The 22,840-nt window shown below is 42.0% G+C and overlaps 1 protein-coding gene across 1 annotated transcript in view; it reads right to left on the bottom strand.

The window, feature by feature from the left end:
* The window catches only part of LOC106604920 (heparan sulfate glucosamine 3-O-sulfotransferase 1), a 68,426-nt gene that overhangs the window by 2,456 nt on the left and 43,130 nt on the right, over window positions 1-22,840 (bottom strand). The window lies entirely within an intron of this gene.

Genomic DNA, 22,840 nt, shown 5'->3' with positions numbered 1-22,840 from the left:
AGTATTTATGTTCTAGTGGGTTTCCGTAGCCTTAGTTCTAACGCTAAGTATCATGGGCATTGAAGTGGGTTGTTGAGAGTAGACTTCCTGAAGTAATGTAAGATGCACAACTTTCCAGTACATACGCTCGTTGCATCTAAAACGATTTCTCCATCCTCATTCCTGCGTGAGTCTAAACTTAATCTGAAGAGTCAAGATACCTTTTTGTTGTAAGACTAGGACGGGAGGACTAGGATTTAAAATACTGGATATACTGAACAGTTGAATCCTTCTGACCTTAAAAGTCTTCTCAAATACTTTCACGAGGAAAACATTTCTCCATGACAGTCAAAATAACTGCTCTGCTGCATAAACATCCAACAAAAACCAAAAGGTCATGGTAAGTCTCTATAAATATTACTTTATTATTTCCACTTTGCTGTTTCCCAATATTTAGTCAACCACTACCATGGCTATGATTGAATAAACACAAAGCTATTGCTAAGGAACAACAACAGTCACAGCTCACTCTGGATGAAGCCTCCCACTCCCTAAACAGCAGAGGACAAATCTGTTCCCCACTTCCCAGAGGGTTGTCTGTTCCCACAGAGCCACTACCAGCCTCCCCCTCTCTCTAATCAGCTCTTCCCATTGCAGACTGAAGGGAGTGATACCTGGACCGCCATAAAGCTCCAATCTCTGGCCAGGGGGCTGTGGATGTTAAGTATGGGGCTGGGTATGGGGTTATGGATGGAGATAGAGCTGGGGCTAGGTAGCTGTGGGTATGGGAATAAGGCTGGGGGCTCGGCCAAGATGTGGAGTTGAGGGCTTGGGCTAGGTATAAGGTCTGGGGCCGGGGTTAAGAATGAGGGCTGGGGCATGGACTAGGTATGGGGGCTAGGGCTATAGGGGATGCAGCCCTGGGGACTGGACCTTCCCAGAAGCACTGTGGATAAAGAAAAGGTGCTCTACTCTGAATGTCAGCGCAGGGAGCCACTTACGCGCTGTGACAGGCACGACTGCCTGTCAGCGCTTCCATGGCGGAGAGCTGCCAAGTCCAATGCTAACAGCCAGGCAGTCAGGCGACCTTCCTGTCTTATCCAATTCCCCTCACTCCCTCAGCACACCGCCACCTGGAATGAGCCATTGTTTCACATCCCACTGAGCCGCATTGCTTTATTCAAGACTTGATGCATATCTTCAGGTTTTCATTCATCACACAGCCGGCCCGGCACACTGTCAGCATCTGGCAGAGCCTTTAACTAAAAATATTGGACTATTGGAGATAGAAACGGAATACCGGCAGATTACAGACAAGAGACTGGCAATATACTTAGTACAGAACTAAGTAGGAAGTCACATTGCAGTTGGCTGAATAAAACAAGATATTGAATATACTTGCCATTGTAAAAAAAATTAAAAAAAACATGAAATAAAAATGCCCATTAACACCTGCATGCTTTACATCTGCAATCATTTAGCTATGCCTACCTACGTCTATCACACACGCGGCGCTGATCTTCTGTGATCTCAGGCTTATTACCTCATAGCATTATCACGGAGAGCCTGAGCTAGTGTAGGTCATGGTTCGACCCTATTATTCATCATCCTAGGAGGCACAGAGGGAGAAGCCACAGGTTTCCTGCTCCACAGGAAGCCAACTCCCACTAATTAGTCAAACCAGCCAGTCATCTATATCTAAGGCACGGTCTAGAATAGATCCCGACCGATATGCGATTTTTGGGTCCGATACCAATTTTAGGGAGGCAAAAGTCACCGATGACCAATGTATCTCCTGATATGTTTTTTAGAGGTGGAATGAAAAACCTCTATCAATTGAGCTCTAAAGGATTAAAATGTATATTACATCACCAAATGTATGTGGACACCTGCTTGTCGAACATCTCATTCCAAAATCATGGGCATTAATATGGAGTTGGTCCACCCTTTGCTGCTGTAACAGCCTCCACTCATCTGGGAAGGCTTTCCACTAGATGTTGGAACATTGCTGTGGGGACTTGACACCATTCAGCCACAAGAGCCTTAGTGACGTTGGGCAATGATGTTGGGTGATTAGGCCTGGCTCACAGTTGGCGTTCCAGTTCATCCCAAAGGTGTTGGATGGGGTTGAGGTCAGGGCTCTGTGCAGGCCAGTTGATTTCTTCCACACCGATATCTACAAAACATTTCTGTATGGACCTCTGCACGGGGGCATTGTCAAGGTGAAACAGGAAAGGGCCTTCCCCAAACTGTTGCCACAAAGTTGGAAGCACAGAACCGTCTAGAATGTCACTAATTTGAAGGGGTGTCCACATACTTCTGCATATACAGTATAGTGTACACTAAATTATGATTTCAATAGTAACATATTTGTGGTTTACAGGATATACACCAAAAATAAACTATATCCTCTATAAATACGACAGTAAAAGTTTAGTGCACCTTCTTAGGTACAACTTAAAGATGTGTCTTTCTATGGTAGTGGATAAGAAGTATCCAAAAGTCTTTGTGCTAAACCACCACAAGGGTTGGTTGGCTGATTGAATTAAACTGTCTCAAAGTAAATCTGCACTGCTCACAAATAAGCATAAGCATTGAAATGCAGTAACAGCCTCCACTCATCTGGGAAGGCTTTCCACTAGATGTTGGAACATTGCTGTGGGGACTTGACACCATTCAGCCACAAGAGCCTTAGTGACGTTGGGCAATGATGTTGGGTGATTAGGCCTGGCTCACAGTTGGCGTTCCAGTTCATCCCAAAGGTGTTGGATGGGGTTGAGGTCAGGGCTCTGTGCAGGCCAGTTGATTTCTTCCACACCGATATCTACAAAACATTTCTGTATGGACCTCTGCACGGGGGCATTGTCAAGGTGAAACAGGAAAGGGCCTTCCCCAAACTGTTGCCACAAAGTTGGAAGCACAGAACCGTCTAGAATGTCACTAATTTGAAGGGGTGTCCACATACTTCTGCATATACAGTATAGTGTACACTAAATTATGATTTCAATAGTAACATATTTGTGGTTTACAGGATATACACCAAAAATAAACTATATCCTCTATAAATACGACAGTAAAAGTTTAGTGCACCTTCTTAGGTACAATTTAAAGATGTGTCTTTCTGTGGATAAGAAGTATCCAAAAGTCTTTGTGCTAAACCACCACAAGGGTTGGTTGGCTGATTGAATTAAACTGTCTCAAAGTAAATCTGCACTGCTCACAAATAAGCATAAGCATTGAAATGCAGTAACATGGCGTTCATAATAGGTGTCAGCATCAGCATTTGCTTCGAGTAGATCTACTACAGTTTTCAAAACAGCCAAAGGTCATGTAAACACAGTGGCGTGTATTCATGAATGCCAAGGGAAGCCAGGCATCTCCAAAAAATAAAAAAAGAATGTATATCGTCTATCTGTGTTTCATACATTTCCTTCAATTCGCAAGAGGCTGAATGTACCCCACTGGAGATAACATCCAGGCTAACGAAACAGCACCCCTCTGTCTCAGTATGTGTTGCGTATCTGATGCTGTCTGGCCAAAAAGAGGATGACATTGCTGCTGTCCATAGCATTGAATTCAAGGGAAGCCAGCGGGCATTTGGCCTCGCTTGATAAAAAAAAAAAAAAAATAACAACCAATCAGCATTGGGGCAAACTGAGTGTGAATTTAGCTGTGAATGATCCTGGCGCACAAAAAAAAAAAAAAAAAATATAACTCAAGGGAAGCCAGTTTGGATTCAGACCATTGACGACATATCAGAAGTCAAACGTCATTAACAGAAAAAAAACGTGAATTGTTGCATCTCGTTGTGTTGTTGTACACCGGAGGCTAGCTAAAATTGTCCCTTTCCTAAATTAGCCATGGATGGAGATAGGGATTTGGACTTGTGGTTTTACTTAATTCTCCATACAGACCAATGATTATAATGGCGATTCTGAACCAACCATTACATTCATACACTGTTTCCCTAACCTGAGAGGATGGAAGTGCAACATGTAGCTAGATGTAGCATGCTAATTTAAACTAGTTGGCCTGGCGCATCGTTGCCCATGAAAGGAAGCTAGGCTTGTGAGCAAGCATTTTAGCCAGGTAGCCTAGTACAACAAAAATGTAAAGCCTTTAAAGCCTGTAGTCCTAGACCATTTAGGCAACATGACACACATATTGAACTTATGTTGACTGGACTAAATTGTTTTTGGTATATTTTAGTTGTCACTATTAGACTAAGCAATAGTTGTTTAGTAGTCCGAAAGTGTTGGAAATATTACCTTGCTTGACCATGCTGTAGGTCAAGTAACTGTTTGTTACATGCAAAATGTTTTGTGGACTTCACCAGACAGATGTTTCTCTCCAGTTTTGTAATGAAACAAATGTGTGGATGAATTTATTCTGCCACTGTCTTCTTATTGTCTCCACCTTAGGCCTGTATATCACGGTGTCAAGGCATATGAACACATAGCTTGTACTATGGCTTTTTTTCTGGCTTGGCTTCACCAGTGATTTTACCCACGCACCGCCACTGTGTAAACAAAGACTTTATGCAACCTTGCAATGAGAGGGTCAGTGCTATGCGGGGTCCTTGGGAAGTACCCTAAACCCTTACTCTAAACTTAACCCTTACCTAACCCTAACCTTAACTATTTAAAAAGTCAACTTAACGAGTACCGTTTGGAACATCCCAAGGATTCCGCATAGCACAGACCATGAGAGTATGCTATGACAAGCTAGCGGTTTATTACGACAATGTTTTCTTACAGAACCCATGTGTACTGTACATTAAAATGTTTAGCCAATACATTTTGTATTGAATAACAGTGCATCTTCAAATGACGTGTTGATGACTGAAAATATTTATGTAGGCAAATGCTTGCCACACTCCTTTAAGTCACACGTTCTAATTAAGCTAGCTAATTTTCCCCCAACACCGGACTAACTTCGGACACTCTCTAGCGGTTAAAGGTTTAAATCACCTCGAGCTCAACATTTAAATGGACTGGAAAATAACGGTAAGTTTTGCGACTAAAGACACCCTTCTAGCTGGCTGACCACTGATTTTCATTGCAATTAGTGAGACACACAAAGCATCCAATGCTGCTTTTTGACTAACAACAGTGTTACACCAGTGTATACACCCTTATATTATACTAGGGAAATCGTTTCCATAGCTAGTGCTGGCAGTGAGGACTTGTGAAGAGCAGAATCAACAACCTCTGCATAAATCAAAACAGCTGCTTTGTGAGAAGATATTCAAGTTCACAGTTAGCCATTTTTATGTAAATGCAGGCTGAAAAGTACCAGCGGCCTGACTGACTGCAAGTGAGAGCAGGTCCTGAGCCTTTTGGGTAACACACTGAGATAAATCCTGTATGGAAATAGGCCACATAAGTAGAAGTGCTGATCTAGGATCAGGTCGCACCAGGCAAAATAATTTGATCTTTTATGATCTAAAATTAAAAACGGATCCTAGATCAGCACTTTGTGCGAACTCTTTGTGAATACTGGTCTAGATAAGACAAGTTGACCCTAGAACCCTGGCACATAAACTATTGCAGAATAATTACTGGGGACTGAAACAGGGGAGTTGGGAGACACTGTGACCCTGTCCAATGTCACCCCTGGACAGGGCCAGCCAGGAAGGAGCTTACCCAACCACTCTGAGGTAGTGGCTGTGTGGCTAGCAGAGCCAGACGTCTGCTTAGCAGATCTGATAGAGGCACAACGTTATTTGAATGACAATTCAGTCCACTTGACAATTCAAACAGAATTAGGTATCCTTCATGCTGATGATTTGTAAAATTTGAGACAGAAAACAATACAGTACAAATACATTAAAACAAACTTTGCAATGTAACAGATACAGATGTGCATGAGGTGGTTTAAAATAATACAATTACAGATTGTTACAGTGGTTCTTCCTTTAAAAGTTGCATCATACTGCAATACACCTTGCAGGCTGCAGCAGAATTCTATGGCACGTTATTTAAGTGTCAGCCATTGTTGCCATTAATGCTAGTTTGACCACCAGAGGGCATCTTTGAGAACTATTTGACAGTTTTTAATATTGGCTGTACTAGAGAATTTAAAACCTTTTTTGTAAGAACATAGTATATGGGATTGATTTTAAGAAATGTAATTAATTTTATTAATATTATAGTGTTTCTATTCCAAGAAAAACGAAACCATTAAGGGCTGTACAATGTGACCGTTCGGGAGTAGGCTACTAAGAGCAAAATACTACTACTATTACCACACCCTGATTGTAGGCTAACCAATACCCAAACAGAGATTAATAAAAAATAAAAATCTAATTGATTTATCAAGACCAGTCCGAAATGGTGCTGAAATAGTTGACCACACGCATGTAGGCTATTGCTTCAAATCCTATTATAACAATTGGATGACTTTGGGTGTTCCAGTCAGCAACAATTTGTTGCCTTCACTAGCCTACTTTACTCTGAAAAATTCATCTGTAACTTGAGAAACTGACGATACAACAACGCAACAAATACATTGATCTCAGCAAGGTTTTACTCATGGTCGTGGAGCTGAGGGAATGTGCAACTTAAATGTAGCTGAGATGTGCTGTACAGGAGTTGAAATAAACATCTGCATTTTGAAAGTATTTATCGTTATTTTATTAACGAAAGCATAAAGATGTCGATGAACAGATACTGTGTAAAACTTTAGAGCACTTAAGCATCGTATACATTGCAAGTCGGGGGGATTTTCACCCCTATAGCAGCCAGGCTATTAAACTAATCGCTGGATAACAGATCGGCCCTCGGAACTATCTTCAATATGCTTTAAATTCCACAATGTCACAAATAATTGAACACACAACATGAGCAGATTAACTTGATTAAAAAAATAACTATATTTTGGAGAAGATTGTTTCAAATAACCGAATGTGAGAGTTGGAATCTGAATAAAGGGAAAAAGGCCATTCTTGAACATGGGGTGAGACATTCTTATTAATTTGTAAATAAAGCCAGTTGGTTATTTACAATAATTTATGTTTTTAGGGGGAGAGAAACCAAAAGTCATCCGTGCCTATTTAAATTTTTTTTTATAATTGTCAGTCCACATGTCAAGTGAGATACCCCATTGCATTTACCCAAGTTCTCTTAACTCCAGGACCACCGACAGTTTTTGTTGTTGATGCCTGATGCAGGACTCTAGTGCCAGAGGAGAGACTCAGACTGAAAACTCCTCCATTAATTGCCACAGTTTAGACTACCGATAGATGAGCATTCTAACTCCCTCTTGTGATAGTGTGGTGCAATGACAGAATGCCACCATCTACTACAAACGGTCGCGGCATAAGCTCGTAACTTTTAAAGGAAGAACCACTGTAGCTCTATCCATGCTTTACCTGAAAATGTTTATCTGATATTATAGCTAGCTAATTGATGTTGTTCTAGCTAGCTCACCCAATGATCATGATGTTGTGGCTGTAGCATTTAACAGACACTAGAAAAACAACAAGCTAGCTGTAGCAGACAGACATTTTCAAAAGCAGCTCATATAGCAAGCCAATAAAATGAACAGCATTGGTTTGACATTGACATCTCAGGGCCATTCAAGATTAAAAAAAAAAAAAAGATTTCTCAGATTCTATTTCTGTAGCAGGTAGCTTATCTCGTCTGGGCACTGCATCAGCCAAATGAAGCAACTGCACATTTAATGTTCTTCCCCATCTCCTCTCGTCTTGATGCTACAGGGAGCTAGCCTGTTCTCCTCAAAAACATTATTAGCAACCTAGATAACATTAGCTATCTTGAGCACAGATCTCAGCTTGCTAACTAGCTAAGCCAACCAACTACACACCACATATACACAGAGCAAACAATTATTTTCTAAACTAATTTGTCTCAACCAAATGACATGTACATAGCCAGACCTATTGCACTGTTACACAACATAAGAACCACTAGATACAGGCTAGCCAGAAATCTCTAATGCTAGCTAACTAAAGGGATACTTTGGGATTTCGGCAGAGGCCCTTTATCTACTTCCCTAGAGTCAGATGAACTAGTGGATACAATTTTTGTGTCTCTGTGTCCAGTATTAAGTAAGTTAGAGGTAGTTTTGTGAGCCAATGCTAACTAGCGCAATGACTGGAAGTCTATGGATATCTACTAGCAAATACCCATAGACTTCGTCATTGCGCTAATGCTAGTTAGCAATTGCACTAACGCTAGTTAGAAACATCCATCAAAATCCCAAAGTATCTCTGGGGTATTACTATTCATATGTAGGTATGCAGATATACCCTTTTCAATGCAAAGACTAATCAAACAGTGGAATCTGACTGGAATAGGATCAAGGACCTCATTGTTGTGGTTCCGGAGCCGTCTTGGAGCAGAGATACAGATACCTTCCCTGAATAGTAAAGTTCGTGGACTTGTATTGTTAATAAGTCTGCAGCAAAGCAAAGTCTTATTAGGGCAGAGGATCCTGTGTTGGACATACAGTGGCTGAACAGAGAGTGATATGGGGAAACGCTCTGTAACACACTGCTAGACTGACTTACGCTTTACATTTTACTTTACTAGCCCTCGGCCTGGCTCCGGGGGCTTGTTACAGTGTTGCCGTGGTGAGCAGTAGCCTAGCGGAGTGGACACCAACTGATTATAGATAGGTGGGACTGAAGTCCAATCAAACGCACCACTGCTCCTCCTGCTGAGGAAACCAACTGCAGCACACACACAGTGAGGTAAGGCCATGGAGCTATCCTTCTTCATAACTCCATCTTTCTCCCCCTCCATCTCGTTCATTTTGTCGTCACTCTGTCACCTGCATTGGGAGTATTAGTATTAGGGAGTATTAGACCTCAAACCCACTGTCCCTTTACCTAGAGTAAAAGAGACTCATCCTCAGCTTTCTCTATATTTCAAACACCCTATTGTTCTCCCTCTCAAATGCCTGATGGCCGGTTCAAACACATATGGAAATCCCACAAACACGCAATGCCTTTATCTGAGATAAAATGCAGTCCTTGACCCTAACTGTCTATTTTCAATTGCCGTCGCTCCCTCTGTCTCCCCTCGTCTCTCCGTCTATCCCATACTTTAACTGCATAAACAGGGTGGAACAAATTTGACTCCACTCCAGTTATCCCTCCCACACTCTTTCACAAACTCTGTGAGACCATATCAACAGTATGGCTTTTAAATAATGGATACATTATTTGCAGAGCGATCACTGGGTATAATAAACAAATTCTCTATGACCTCCCTAGCTTAAATTGTATGATGTAGAACGAATCATATATTCTTTCTCACACACACACCGAATGTGTTCCTTTATATGAATATATACAAATAAAAAATAAAAAACTTACATTGGCAGGCAAATCTACTTTGTTCTGCCAGTGATGTCACAAATTCCTCCTAAACTGGGTACAAAACATTATTCAAAGCACAATGAATAATTCAGTTTTATTTTCCAGGTTTATGACATTTTCATTTGGATATGGTATTGTAAGGCAGGACTTAAAAAGCACTTCATGAAACACAGGACTTACTCCTATGTAGGTCCCTCCTCTCCACACAAAGACAGTTAACACTACAGAACATTTACAAGAGTTATCAAAAAAAATACCTGCGGATACAAATCTCACTGTGCACAGACATCAATTCAACGTCTATTCCACATTGGTTCAACGCAATTTTATTCAAATGATGCGTGTGACCAAATAGGATATTACCGAAGTGTTAAGCTGCAAATTTCACACATCTCGTACCGCTTTCTCATACCACCTACTGTGCGTAGGTAGCGTCCGAGAATAGCCTACTTCTAGATTTACCTCCCTCCGAGTAGAAGAATGTAAGCAGCTCTGTTTTCTTCCGTTTGGTTCCTAATGAACAGCGCATTCGGAAAGTATTCAGACCCCTAACCTTTCTCAACATCTTGTTACGTTACATCACTCTAAAAAAAATGTTATCCTCAACCTACATACAATTCTCCATGAGAAAACATTTTACATTTTTTTTATTTATGCAAGTCATAAACAGAAATAACTTACTTGCATAAGTATTCAGACCCTTTGCTATGAAACTCGAAATTGAGCTCCGGTGCATCCCGTTCCCATTGATCATCCTTAAGATGTTTCTACAACTTGGAGTACACCTGTGGTAAATTCAATTGATGGGACATGATTTGGAAAGGCACAGACCTGTCTATATAAGGTCCCACAGTTGACAGTGCATGTCATCTCATGAACAGCGTTCATCCTCCACTGGCCTGCTGGCCCCCCTACCTCTGAGGAAGCACAGTTCCCGCTCAGCCCAGTCAAAACTGTTCGCTGCTCTGGCACCCCAATGGTGGAGCAAGCTCCCTCACGACGCCAGGACAGCGGAGTCAATCACCACCTTCCGGAGACACCTGAAACCCCACCTCTAAGGAATACCTAGGATAGGATAAAGTAATCCTTCTAACCCCCCCCCCCTTAAAAGATTTAGATGCACTATTGTAAAGTGGTTGTTCCACTGGATATCATAAGGTGAATGCACCATTTTGTAAGTCGCTCTGGATAAGAGCGTCTGCTAAATGACTTAAATGTAATGTAAATGTAATGTCAGAGCAAAAACCAAGCCATGAGGCCGAAGGAATTGTCTGTAGAGCTCCGAGACAGGATTGTGTCGAGGCACAGATCTGGGGAAGGGTACCAAAACATTTCTGCAGCATTGAAGGTCCCCAAGAACACAGTGGCCTCCATCATTCTTAAATGGAAGACGTTTGGAACCACCAAGACTCTTCCTAGAGCTGGCCACCCGGCGAAATCGGGGGAGAAGGGCCTTGGTCAGGGAGGTGACCAAGAACCTGATGGTCACTCTTGACAGAGCTCCAGAGTTCCTCTGAGGAGATGGGAGAACCTTCCAGAAGGACAAGCATCTCTGCAGCACTCCACCAATCAGGCCTTTATGGTAGAGTGGCCAGACAGAAGTTACTCCTCAGTAAAAGGCACATGAGAGCCCACTTGGAGTTTGCCAAAAGGCACCCAAAGGACTCGCTGGTCTGATAAAACAAAGAACTGAACTCTTTGGCCTGAATGCCAAGTGTTATGTCTGGAAGAAACCTGGCACCATCCCTATGGTGAAGCATGGTGGTGGCAGCATCATGCTGTGGGGATGTTTTTCAGTGGCAGGGACTGGGAGACTAGTCAGGATCGAGAGAAAGATGAACAGAGCGAAGTACAGAGAGATCCTTGATGAAAACCTGCTCCAGAGCGCTCAGAACCTCAGACTGGGGCAAAGGTTCCCCTTCCAACAGGACAACGACCCTAAGCACACAGCCAAGACAACGCAGGAGTGGCTTCGGTCTCTAAATGTCCTTGAGTGGCCCAGCCAGAGTCCGGACTTGAACCCAAACATCTCTGGAGAGACCTGAAAATCCTCATCCAACCTGACAGAACTTGAGAGGATCTACAGATAACAATGGGAGAACCTCCCCAAATACAGGTGTGCCAAGCTTGTAGCGTCATACCCAAGAAGACTCGAGAATGTAATCACTGCCAAAGGTGCTTCAACAAAGTACTGAGTAAAGGGTCTGAATACTTATGTAAATGTGATTTCAGTTTATTTTTAAAACATTTGCAAACATTTCTAAAAGCCTGTTTTTGCTTTGTCGTTATGAGGTATTGCATGTAGATTTATGAGGGAATTATTATTATTTTTTGAATAAGGCTGTAACTTAATTTTTTGGGGAAAAAGACAAGAGGTCTGAATACTTTCCGAATGCACTGCATCTTTGTTAGCCTTTGGAATTCTAAAATATGGACCTTGTAGCATTCATAAGGGCATGAAATCAGCTGAAGACAAGGCAGGTTGACGTACTCAGAGTCGATTTATTCACAGGTCTTGGTGATCCAAAAGGTGAAAGCGCCATATCATACAAAATATTCAAGTAGAATTATAATTTTCTGTTATTCAACATTCTGACTCCAAAGCATAAAGCGTAGGCCACGTAGCCTATTTCTGTGTGTACTGGAGGTGCGCACGCTCCTATTATGCACAACAAAAATGACAGACAGGAATTACGCCGCGTTCAAAACAACTGGGAACTCTGAAAAATACGAGATCAAATCATGACGTCAGTGATCTTCAGGTCGGAGCTTTAGAAAGTGGCCCGAGTTGGATGACCATTCAAAAGTGATTTTGCCCAGGTTCCTGGTTGTTACGAACACACTAAAGTTAGAGATTTCTGAGTTCCCATTTCTGAGTTTGCAGTTCTTTTGAACACGGCAACAGACAGTGAACTACGACATAACCCAGGAAAGAGAAATATGAAGGAAACCATACATTGAATTAAATTAACAGAACTTCTACCTCATGAGTCTTTGTGAACGTTCATGTGCCCTATAAACATCGCGCCCACTCAGAGGGTAGCATATTGACCACACCGTTCGCGTTACGTGCGCTGCAAAATAAAATGTACACATAGGAATAAATTGTTGAATAACATCTAACTGCTCTCGTGCATCAACGAGTGTCTGCGTTGCAAGTCCCGCCTCTCCCATCTCCTCATTGGTTTTTAGGAACATATACCCACATGGGTGATTGAAAGATGAACTGAGGTCCACACTCCAGTCCAGTTGGTGGTGGTAACGCACCTTAAAGTTGGTTGCCAACCACCATATAAAGTCCAAAGAAGAAAGAGACTGAAGGAGGAGAGATTACTAGAAACTAACTAGGTTTACCCTTTTATCTGTGAATTAATTGTCGAAGTAGAGGACCGTGTAAATTTCAGGTAAAATAAAAACCCAATGTTTATATCCCAGAACAAATTAGCTAGCAACAGCAAGCTAGCTAGCTAAATTGGCTTAAAAATATTTAATACTTTTTGACCTGTCCCCAAATGAATATAGTTGGTTCAGAGTTAGTTTTGATATTTCAATCTGCATGTCCTGATCATGTCTGGATGGACAAAATCAACATGCATGCGATATCGCACGCAGACGCATGCGTGCACCCGGTCTAGTCAGCATTTAAGAAAATGGTTTGCTATAAAATGAAAATGTATCGTAGGCCTATCAAACACTAAATGGAAATGTCTTCGTGTTCCGATAAACGGTACGGGGTGGAATGACAAAATGCTAACAATTATTGTAGTAATAGATGGAATATAGATTTACCACATAGGGCCTATGAATTTAAATGTGTGAAAGCAACAGAAAACATTTCAACAAGAGAAAAATTGTTACTCTCCGCCCCTATGGTGTGTCATCATCACAGTAATAATTCATTTTAACAACAAATTCCAAAGTAAATTATACATTTCAAGAAATTGTTACATACCAAAAGACCAGTAGGCCTATGCTAGTATTTGTTACCCCATCGCTGGCGAGTTTGCAAAGTAAACAGTTAATATTCTCGAGCACCAATTTTCTTTGGAGACGCATATTTATTTATTATGGCAATCCTCTCCCCCTAAAATTTGATGTTTGCGCTGCACACCATCCTATAGCTGTAGAGCCAATCAGCAATCTGTTCGCTAGCTCACCTGACCTGTGTTGATTGACAGTTTGCTTGTCCAATCAGAGTGCGCGTTTCACTAGCCAATCTGTTGCAGGTTTGGGCGATGCTGTGGCTACGGTCTCTGGCGGCATGTAAGGTAATCCAAGTAGACTCAGTGCCACAAAATTAGTGACAAAACATTACAAAACCTGGACAGATAATTTCAAGTCAAAGTCCCCAAGTCAAGTGAATTTATATTCTGTCAAGTCGAGTCCCAGGTCATTAAATGTGTGACTTGAGTCAGACTCGAGTCCACAACTCTGTTTACTTGATATTGCTACATTGACATTTGCCAGTAATGAGGAATGTTTAAGAATACAGTAAAACCCAATTAACATAAGAGTTCTGTGTAAACAAGGCCACATTAATTTCAATGTTTAAAAAGGCTTTGTGTCACTCCACCATTCCTCCCATAATAGCTCTCTATTTTCGAGAAAATGATTAAGCGCCAGAGAAAGAGTACATTTTCATAGGAAGTACAGACAACCTGTTCAACAGGCCAGGTACTTGAGACATTCCTTGAATACATTATTTGCAAGCAGCATATATTCAAAAGGTCACACAAGAAGGGGCTTAAGAGATAAGGAAGGGAGGTAGGAGACTGCTGCTCTCTCATCAACATCATCACGTTAGAGTTGGACAATGTATACCTACAGGGCCCCCTGGTGGTCAACAAATAAACCTTTGGCCATTTCTACCCACCCGTCACTCACCATTATGTGAAACCTGGCTTGTCAGACTAGCATTAATTCAGAAAGACCCAAAAATCGATGCATGCCTTGCTGCAACTCAAACCCACAAACAACTAACTTGATCCCAGTCTTCAAGTTTCACCCCTCTGAAGCAACCAGTATCTTAAGATGTCCATCTCTTGATGAAGATTGCACCACAGAACACACATAAATAGAATGAATAGATTGTATTTCTATGGCACCACATACAGACTTCCAACACCATATGCTGAATTCTGAATGATAATGGCGATGGAAGAAAATCTTGTTTGGGCTGAAATTGGCGAGCTGTTGGCAGCGCTAGCTTGGAAAAAACTATTTGGCTATTTCTGGAGCGCGTGAGTAAGGCAATGACCTAATCCAAACCCACTTGTCAGCCGAGGCATTCATTATGTGATGCCGAGAGTGGGTAATCTGCCATTAACTGGTACACTCAGATACACATGTCCTCAGCGCAGACACTAATTGTGGCATTTTAACTAATCTTTTGCTCTGCTCTTTGTTCAGTTCACTGCAATGGACTTTACTGTTGAGAGCAACATCTCCCAATTAGACACCTGTCTACCCACCACCATCTGTAGCTATCAGCACTTGGCTGGTTCTCAGTATGTGTGTGTGTGCATGCATGTGTTTGCCCACAACATAGATCCATGACGATCCATCTAAATGCCAGAAGGCAGTTGTAGGGATAGTCTACAGCACTTTAAGGTGTACAGTATTCCAAATGAGTATGCCCCCAGCAAGCACTAAACTTTTGTGGGTTTGGAAACTGACTAGATAACCTGGCAGCCAATATGACCCAACATATCCATGCCATCGAATCACCCCTTACCAGTGGTGTAAAGTACTTAAGTAAAAATAAAGTACTACTATTTATATTTTGGACAACTTTTACTCCATTACATTCCTAAAGAAAATAATGTAATTTCTACTCCATACATTTTCCCTGACACCCTAATGTACTTGTTACATTTTGAATGCTTAGCAGGACAAGAAACTGGCCCAATTCACAGACTTATCAAGAGAAAAAACCTGGTCATCCCTACTGCATCTGATCTGGCAGACTCACTAAAAACAAATGCTTTGTTTGTAAATGATGTCTGAGTGTTGGAGTATACCCCTGGTTATCTGTAAATTTAAAAAGCAAGAAAACCGTACCGCCCGGTATGCTTCATATAAGGAATCTGAAATTATTTATATTTCTAGTTGATACTTAAGTATATTTTAGAAATTACATTTACTTTTGATACTGAAGTATATTTAAAAACCAAATACTTTTAGACGTCACTCAAGTAGTATTTTACTGGGTGACTTTCACTTGAGTCATTTTCTATTAAGGTTTCTTTACTTTTACTCATGTAGGGAAATTGGGTACTTTTTCCAACACTGTCCCTTACTCTAAAACAATGGAGATATATATATATGATAAACAGACATGGAAATGGATGATAGGTCTACCCTGCATCACATAGAATATGCATGCTGTACCATATACTCCCAAAGTTGCTACGACATTTGTCAAATGTCTGACGATTTACATTTAACATCATCAACTGACATAACCCACATTTCCATCCACAGTTTTTACGCGAGCAACGTCATACCATATAAAAACTAATTACGACAGTTGTGATGGAAACAGGAAGTTTCAGTACAATTTTAGAAAATGCGACTGTTGGGTCGGTAAAATTACTTATGCGAGAAATGGCAGTTAAATCTTTATGCGCAAATATTGATATAATAATAATCATCATATCGAAGACAACTTGGAGTCACGCTATGATACGGTGTGTGGTTCTCCCACTACAACTCGTGAAACCATGCAGTTTATTAGGCTACAGATTAAATAAATTATGATGAACTTCACAGGGTGGTGAAAGTCATTTTGGAGACGAGGATCTTATTCTGGTGACATAATGATCGATGCTTGACTGCAGTTTGAGAAAAAAATTAAAATAATTCCTCGCTCTTATCCATAATAATCTCATTATGTAGATTAGCCTACCCCCACTTGTATCTGCGAGCTGTTGGTTAGAGCACCCATGCCAAGACCAGAGTAGGCACATTTGCAATTGAACACAACGGTTTGGGACAAAATTAAAATTGGTAGAGTTGAAAATGCGATGGAAACACTTTGAACTTTAGACTTTTATTCGGTACATGAAATTGTAAGTGAAAATGTACATTTAGAATTAGAATATTTGCATGAAAATCAGGTCACCAATTGGATGGAAACCTAACTACTGTCTAAATTCCCCAGAGGCATTCTGGCAGTCAAAAACAGGCCGATTTACTCATCACCCCTGGATTGGTAGAGGCAGCTATCAGAACCCACGCGGACACACTCATGGAATCTGTCTACAGTCGGTCAGACATAGTGACACTGAGGAAAGACTCCAATAATAGTGGTCAGATGAGCTTCATTCTACCTGGCAGTTCTGATAAAACATTTAGGTAAGACGAAGACGCAAGCATGCACAAAGATACAAGAAGGCACACAGAGACAAAGACAGAGACACAAGCATTTAAACAAACACACATTATCGCATCATGCATCTTTAGGTCTTTTCAAAAGAGTCTTATCTCCAATTTGAGGTTCTCATATAGTAATTGGTCCAAAGTTTTCTAAAAGTTAATAAAAAAATCTGAGTCGCAGACATGTACTCGCTCTCCCTACTTAATTAAAACATACATTTCAGCTTAATCTCTCCTTCCCTTGTTCATTCACTGGAAGGCTGAGCCAGGCTTTTTCTCCAGACCACTGGAGGCTGCTGAGGGGAGGATGGCTCATAATAATGGCTGGAACGAAGCAAATGGAATGGCATCAAACCATGTGTTTGACGCATTTGATACTATTCCACTTATTCCACTCCAGCCATTACCACGAGCCCATCCTCCCCAATTAAGGTGCCACCAATCTCCTGTGCTACAGGCCTCCCACAAGCTGCAATACGCACATTCATTCTGGATGAATTACTTCATCAAATAAAAAGCAGGGCATCTTGTTATGAACTTCAGGGATACTCTTCAGCTTCGATGAATAGTTTAATGAGGGGACTATAGCAGGGCCTGTTAAGTGTTGACAAAGATTTCAAAGCAGCAGGAAATCGCAGAAAAGTGTAAGATAATCATTTAGGGAATGCGTTTCGTTTTTTGTTTATCCTCCATCCAACGGACTCTGTTCATAAGCTGCACAGAGCAGGAGTATGTGGAGCAATTCTGTGTCGATCTCAGAGTAGGAGTGCTGATGTAGGATCTGGGCCAGTATCTATAAATGCTCTCAGAGTAGGAGTGCTGATGTAGGATCTGGGCCAGTATCTATACATGCTCTTAGAGTAGGAGTGCTGATCTAGAATCTGGTTTGCCTTGTAGATCATAATGCCTAAGATTATATGGACAGGGAGCACTCCTACTCTGTGACAAGGGCCCTTCTCTCCTGTCCATATACTGTATACTTGTTCATTAGGATTCAAATTAAATACTGATCCTAGATCAGCACTCCTACTTTGACAAGCTTTATGAATACAGGCCCTGAACTCCCCAACTCCGTGGATGTTCTGGAGTTGCTTCTTCCTCAACACAGCTCGCATGTACCATTCTGGAAAGTAGGCCTACCAAATTCTCTAGAGGGGTAACCAGTAACCACAGACAGCCATAACTTCTGATCCTCTACAACTTTACAGCTGGTCTATGTCTGTGTTCTCCACATATTAGACTCTGTTCCCTGCTCTGGCACAATAGCATTCTATTGGACGACATACACAGTGCAGTCCCGCCAGAGTTTTCGTCATGACAAATATGTACATAGCAGGCAATGCAGACAAACATTTCTTGGGTTTGGAGCTGGCCCTTCTGTGATCCGATGCCGAATGCCAAGCACTAAATCACTTCGACTGCTGCTGCAGCTGGGAACTCCATTGGATCCATTTTTCCACAGAGTGTTAGGACACACTGCACTAGATACCTATCTGTAAACCATTCTAGCCTAGACTGAGATATGCAGATCAAAAAAGTGGTATGGATTGGTATGGACATCAGCACTGGAAGCACATTTGCACACAGCGCGTGACCTTGATCTCATGCAAAAACAAAATGTTCACAAGACGATCCCAGAAGTAATAGCTGTTGCACTACTACATGCAGGCTGCCTTTTGTCCTATATTTATATTGTATTTTTAATTAAAAAAATTTATCCCAGGCCCCCGTCCCCGCAGGAGGCCTTTTGCCTTTTGGTAGGCCGTCATTGTAAGTAAGAATTTGTTCTTAACTGACTTGCCAAGTAAAATTTAAGGTTAGGTAAAAATAAAACATTGATTGTAACCCAATTACTCAGCTCCAATGATGTAGGTCAAGGTGGATAAGGTCAAGTCTGTCTGTGCATAACCTAACGTAGCAGGTGTAAAATAAATGCATGAAACTAGATCCTCGACTATTGGTCTTGAAAAGAAGAAAAACAACTGGTCGGGAGAGGTTCTTTTCAGCACTGTTCAGTCAATCCAGGAAATGTGGAGGAGTTAAGATGGAGTGTCACCTTGTTAACGTTTAAAAGCGTCTCTTTCCATTTCCCTTGAAAACCAGAACATCCAGTTGTTGGGGACACGGCAGAGGCTAGTCTGTGCATAATGTACAGTACCAGTCAAAAGTTTCGACACAGCAACTCACTGCAGGGTTTTTCTATACTGTAGAATAATAGTGAAGACATCAAAACTATGAAATAACATATGGAAACATGGAGTAACCAAAAAAAGTGTTAAACAAATCAAAATATATTTTATATTTGAGATTCTTCAAAGTAGCCACCCTTTGCCTTGATGACAGCTTTGCACACTCTTGGCATTCTCTCAACCAGCTTCATGAGGTAGTCACCTGGAATCCATTTCAATTAACAGGTGTGCCTTGTTAAATTTGGGGAATTTATGTCCTTAATGCGTTTGAGCCAATCAGTTGTGTAGTGACAAGGTGGGGGTGGTACACAGAAGATAGCCCAAAGTCCATATCATGGCAAGAACAACTCAAATAAGCAGAGAGAAACGACAGTCCATCATTACTTTAAGACATGAAGGTTAGTCAATCCGGAAATTTCAAGAACTTTGAACGTTTCTTCAAGTGGAGTCGCAAAAAAACATGAAGCGCTATGATGACTGGCTCTCATGAGGACCGCCTCAGGAAAGGAAGACCCAAGTTCATTAGAGTTACCAGCCTCAGAAATTGCAGACCAAATAAATGCTTCAGAGTTCAAGTAACAGACACATCTCAACATCAACTGTTCAGAGGAGACTGCGTGAATCAGGCGATGGTCGAATTTCTGCAAAGAAACCACTACTAACAGACATCAATAATAAGAAGAGACTTGCTTGGGCAAGGAAACACAAGCAATGGACATTAGACTGGTGGAAATCGGTCATTTGGTCTGATTAGTCCAAATTTGAGATTTTTGGTTCCAACTGACGTGTCTCTGTGAGACGCAGAGTAGGTGAATGGATGATGTCTGAATGTGTTGTTCCCACGGATTAGGTGGTGTGTTGGTGCTTTGCTGGTGACACTGCCAGGGATTTATTTAGAATTCAAGGCACACTTAACCAGCATGGCTACCACAGCATTCTGCAGCGATACGCCATCCCATCTGGTTTGCGCTTAGTGGGACTATCATTTGTTTTTCAACAGGACAATAACCAAATGCACCTCCAGGCTGTGTAAGGGCTATTTGACCAAAAAGGAGGGATGAGGGCTGCATCAGATAACCTGGCCTCCACAATCACCTGATCTCAACCCAATTGAGATGGTTTGGGATTAGATTTACATTTACATTTTAGTCATTTAGCAGACGCTCTTATCCAGAGATCTTATCCAATGCATACACATTTTTTCCCCCGTACTGGTCCCCCGTGGGAATCGAACCCACAACCCTGGCGTTGCAAACACCATGCTCTACCAACTGAGCTACACGGGACATAGTTGAACCGCAGAGTGAAGGAAAAGCAGCCAACAAGTGCCCAGAATATGTGGGAACTCCATCAAGACAGTTGGAAAAGCATTCTAGGTGAAGCTGGTTGAGAGAATGCCAAAAGTGTGCAAAGCTGGATCAAGGCAAAGGTTGGGTACTTTGAAGAATCTAAAATATATTTGGATTTGTTTAACACCTTTTTGGTTCCTACATGATTCCATGTGTTACTTCATAGTTTTTTTTTTCTAACATCAAGGCGGTGACCCGATCCTGTAGGTTCATGCTCTACAACATTCGCAGAGTACGACCCTGCCTCACACAGGAAGCGGCGCAGGTCCTAATCCATGCACTTGTCATCTCCCGTCTGGATTACTGCAACTCGCTGTTGGCTGGGCTCCCTGCCTGTGCCATTAAACCCCTACAACTCATCCAGAACGCCGCAGCCCGTCTGGTGTTCAACCTTCCCAAGTTCTCTCACGTCACCCCGCTCCTCCGCTCTCTCCACTGGTTTCCAGTTGAAGCTCGCATCCGCTACAAGACCATGGTGATTGCCTACGGAGCTGTGAAGGGAACGGCACCTCCATACCTTCAGGCTCTGATCAGGCCCTACACCCAAACAAGGGCACTGCGTTCATCCACCTCTGGCCTGCTGGCCCCCCTACCTCTGAGGAAGCACAGTTCCCGCTCAGCCCAGTCAAAACTGTACGCTGCTCTGGCACCCCAATGGTGGAACAAGCTCCCTCACGACGCCAGGACAGCGGAGTCAATCACCACCTTCCGGAGACACCTGAAACCCCACCTCTTTAAGGAATACCTAGGATAGGATAAAGTAATCTTTCTAACCCCCCCAACCCCCCTTAAAAGATTTAGATGCACTATTGTAAAGTGGTTGTTCCACTGGATATCATAAGGTGAATGCACCAATTTGTAAGTCGCTCTGGATAAGAGCGTCTGCTAAATGACTTAAATGTAAATGTAATAGTTTTGATGTCTTCACTATTATTCTACAATGTAGAAAATAGTCCAAATAAATAAAAAGCCTTGAATGAGTAGGTGTGTCCAAACTTTTGACTGGTACTGTATGCGTTTGTTCAGCTGCTGTCTGGACACACTTTGTAACCCTTCGGAAGCTAAACTTTCTGCGGTATCCTTGTAATTTCCCACTCGTAAACGGAATAGATCGGAGGGGAATGTTTATCTATAATGACAATCTCTAGCTCCATTTCCCTACATCACAGCTCTGGCTCTCCAGCAGAGGAGAGGAGTGCTAGAGATATCTGATTGGGCAGATGTAAACAGCATCTGAGCTTCGTATTCTTGGTAGTGAGCAGGGCTAGATTATTCCCAGCATGCACTCCCCCTGCGATGTCCACTATGCTGCACCCCAGTGCCCATCTCCACCGAATGGCAACGTTGCTCCAGAATCTGCCTTCAGCAGAGCGCTCGACCAGCGTTTAACCTCAGCGAGACATTGGCCAAGATGCATGGCAGATCTATAGGTTCTCTCACTTTCTCAGCTCCTAATAATTCCTCTTTCGTTCTCCGTTGGGACACTGTTTTAAGGGAGGTTTTGGGAGTGTGAAAAACAATCTAGCACTTTACTTAGAGGGTATCTATCTAGAGGTGGCCATGTCATCAGTTGAAATCAGTGCAGGGTGAGCTGCAGAAAACAGCTGAAGGTGTGAAACTCATGGTAATTACTTCTGACTCAAAGTAAACTTAATACCCAAGAGGGAATTAGCTGTCTGATGTGATTTTAAAACATAAAAGGCAGTCGTAGAGGAAATTACAGTGATTCTGTTTGTATAGTTTTTAGTGTCTGACAGAATCACGTTAGAACTGTGTAATCAGGAATTGCTTGGGGCGGGATATCTTTTACAATATCAATAGCCTTCTGTTGCTGGTTGTCTATTAGGCCAGAGCTACAAGTCCATGTCATAGTTATCCAAGCCCCAGAACTCTCACTTTCCTCTCTATGTTATTTGAGCAACCCAAAGCAATACATTTGCAAACATATAAACATGTCCATAATATTGCTTCAGAACAGTGCAAAAGCGCATCATCTGTAAACTTTACCATAAAGTACATGTGAAGACACAAAAGTTGGCCCGGAGTCAAAGCTTAATCAGCACACAAGTATTTTTGAGATGCCTTATCATAACTGTAATGACTTATCGTCCTAACTTCTCTGTCACTTTCATCTGTGCCTCTTGTTCTGCTCTGCCCATGAATAAGTCATCAGGGCCTTTGGCTTATTGCTCATCGTTCCGCCGCCTCCGTGGCCCTGTAAAACCAACTGAAGAAGTGTTTATGGGAGATAAGAGGCGATGAAGGTCGCACGCCCAATAACACCTTTTTATCACTTCCACGTTCTACTGCGAGAGACATTTTACTTGAGAGCCCATACTGAAGATGAATCTTTAATTAGAGAAGTTTCCGGACCCAACATAAGAGGCATAACAGGAGAATAAAAACAGCCATTGAAAAGGGCAGCATCTGCCGGATCTCGTTGGCCTGGTCTGGCGCTGTGCTGTGTCTGCCAGCCTCAATGGAGAGATAGAAGCTCTGTAACCTCAAAGCAATATCTGTAAAAAAAAAAACATTTTTGGGAGAAGCATGGTAAGCTTTTCTGCAACGCCTGAATGTCATGGTTGTCTAGACTTCAGAAT

The sequence above is a fragment of the Salmo salar genome, chromosome ssa01 (assembly GCF_905237065.1).
Source record: "Salmo salar chromosome ssa01, Ssal_v3.1, whole genome shotgun sequence".
Taxonomy (NCBI): Eukaryota; Metazoa; Chordata; class Actinopteri; order Salmoniformes; family Salmonidae; genus Salmo; species Salmo salar.
This window is presented reverse-complemented; position numbering and strand designations above follow the sequence as displayed.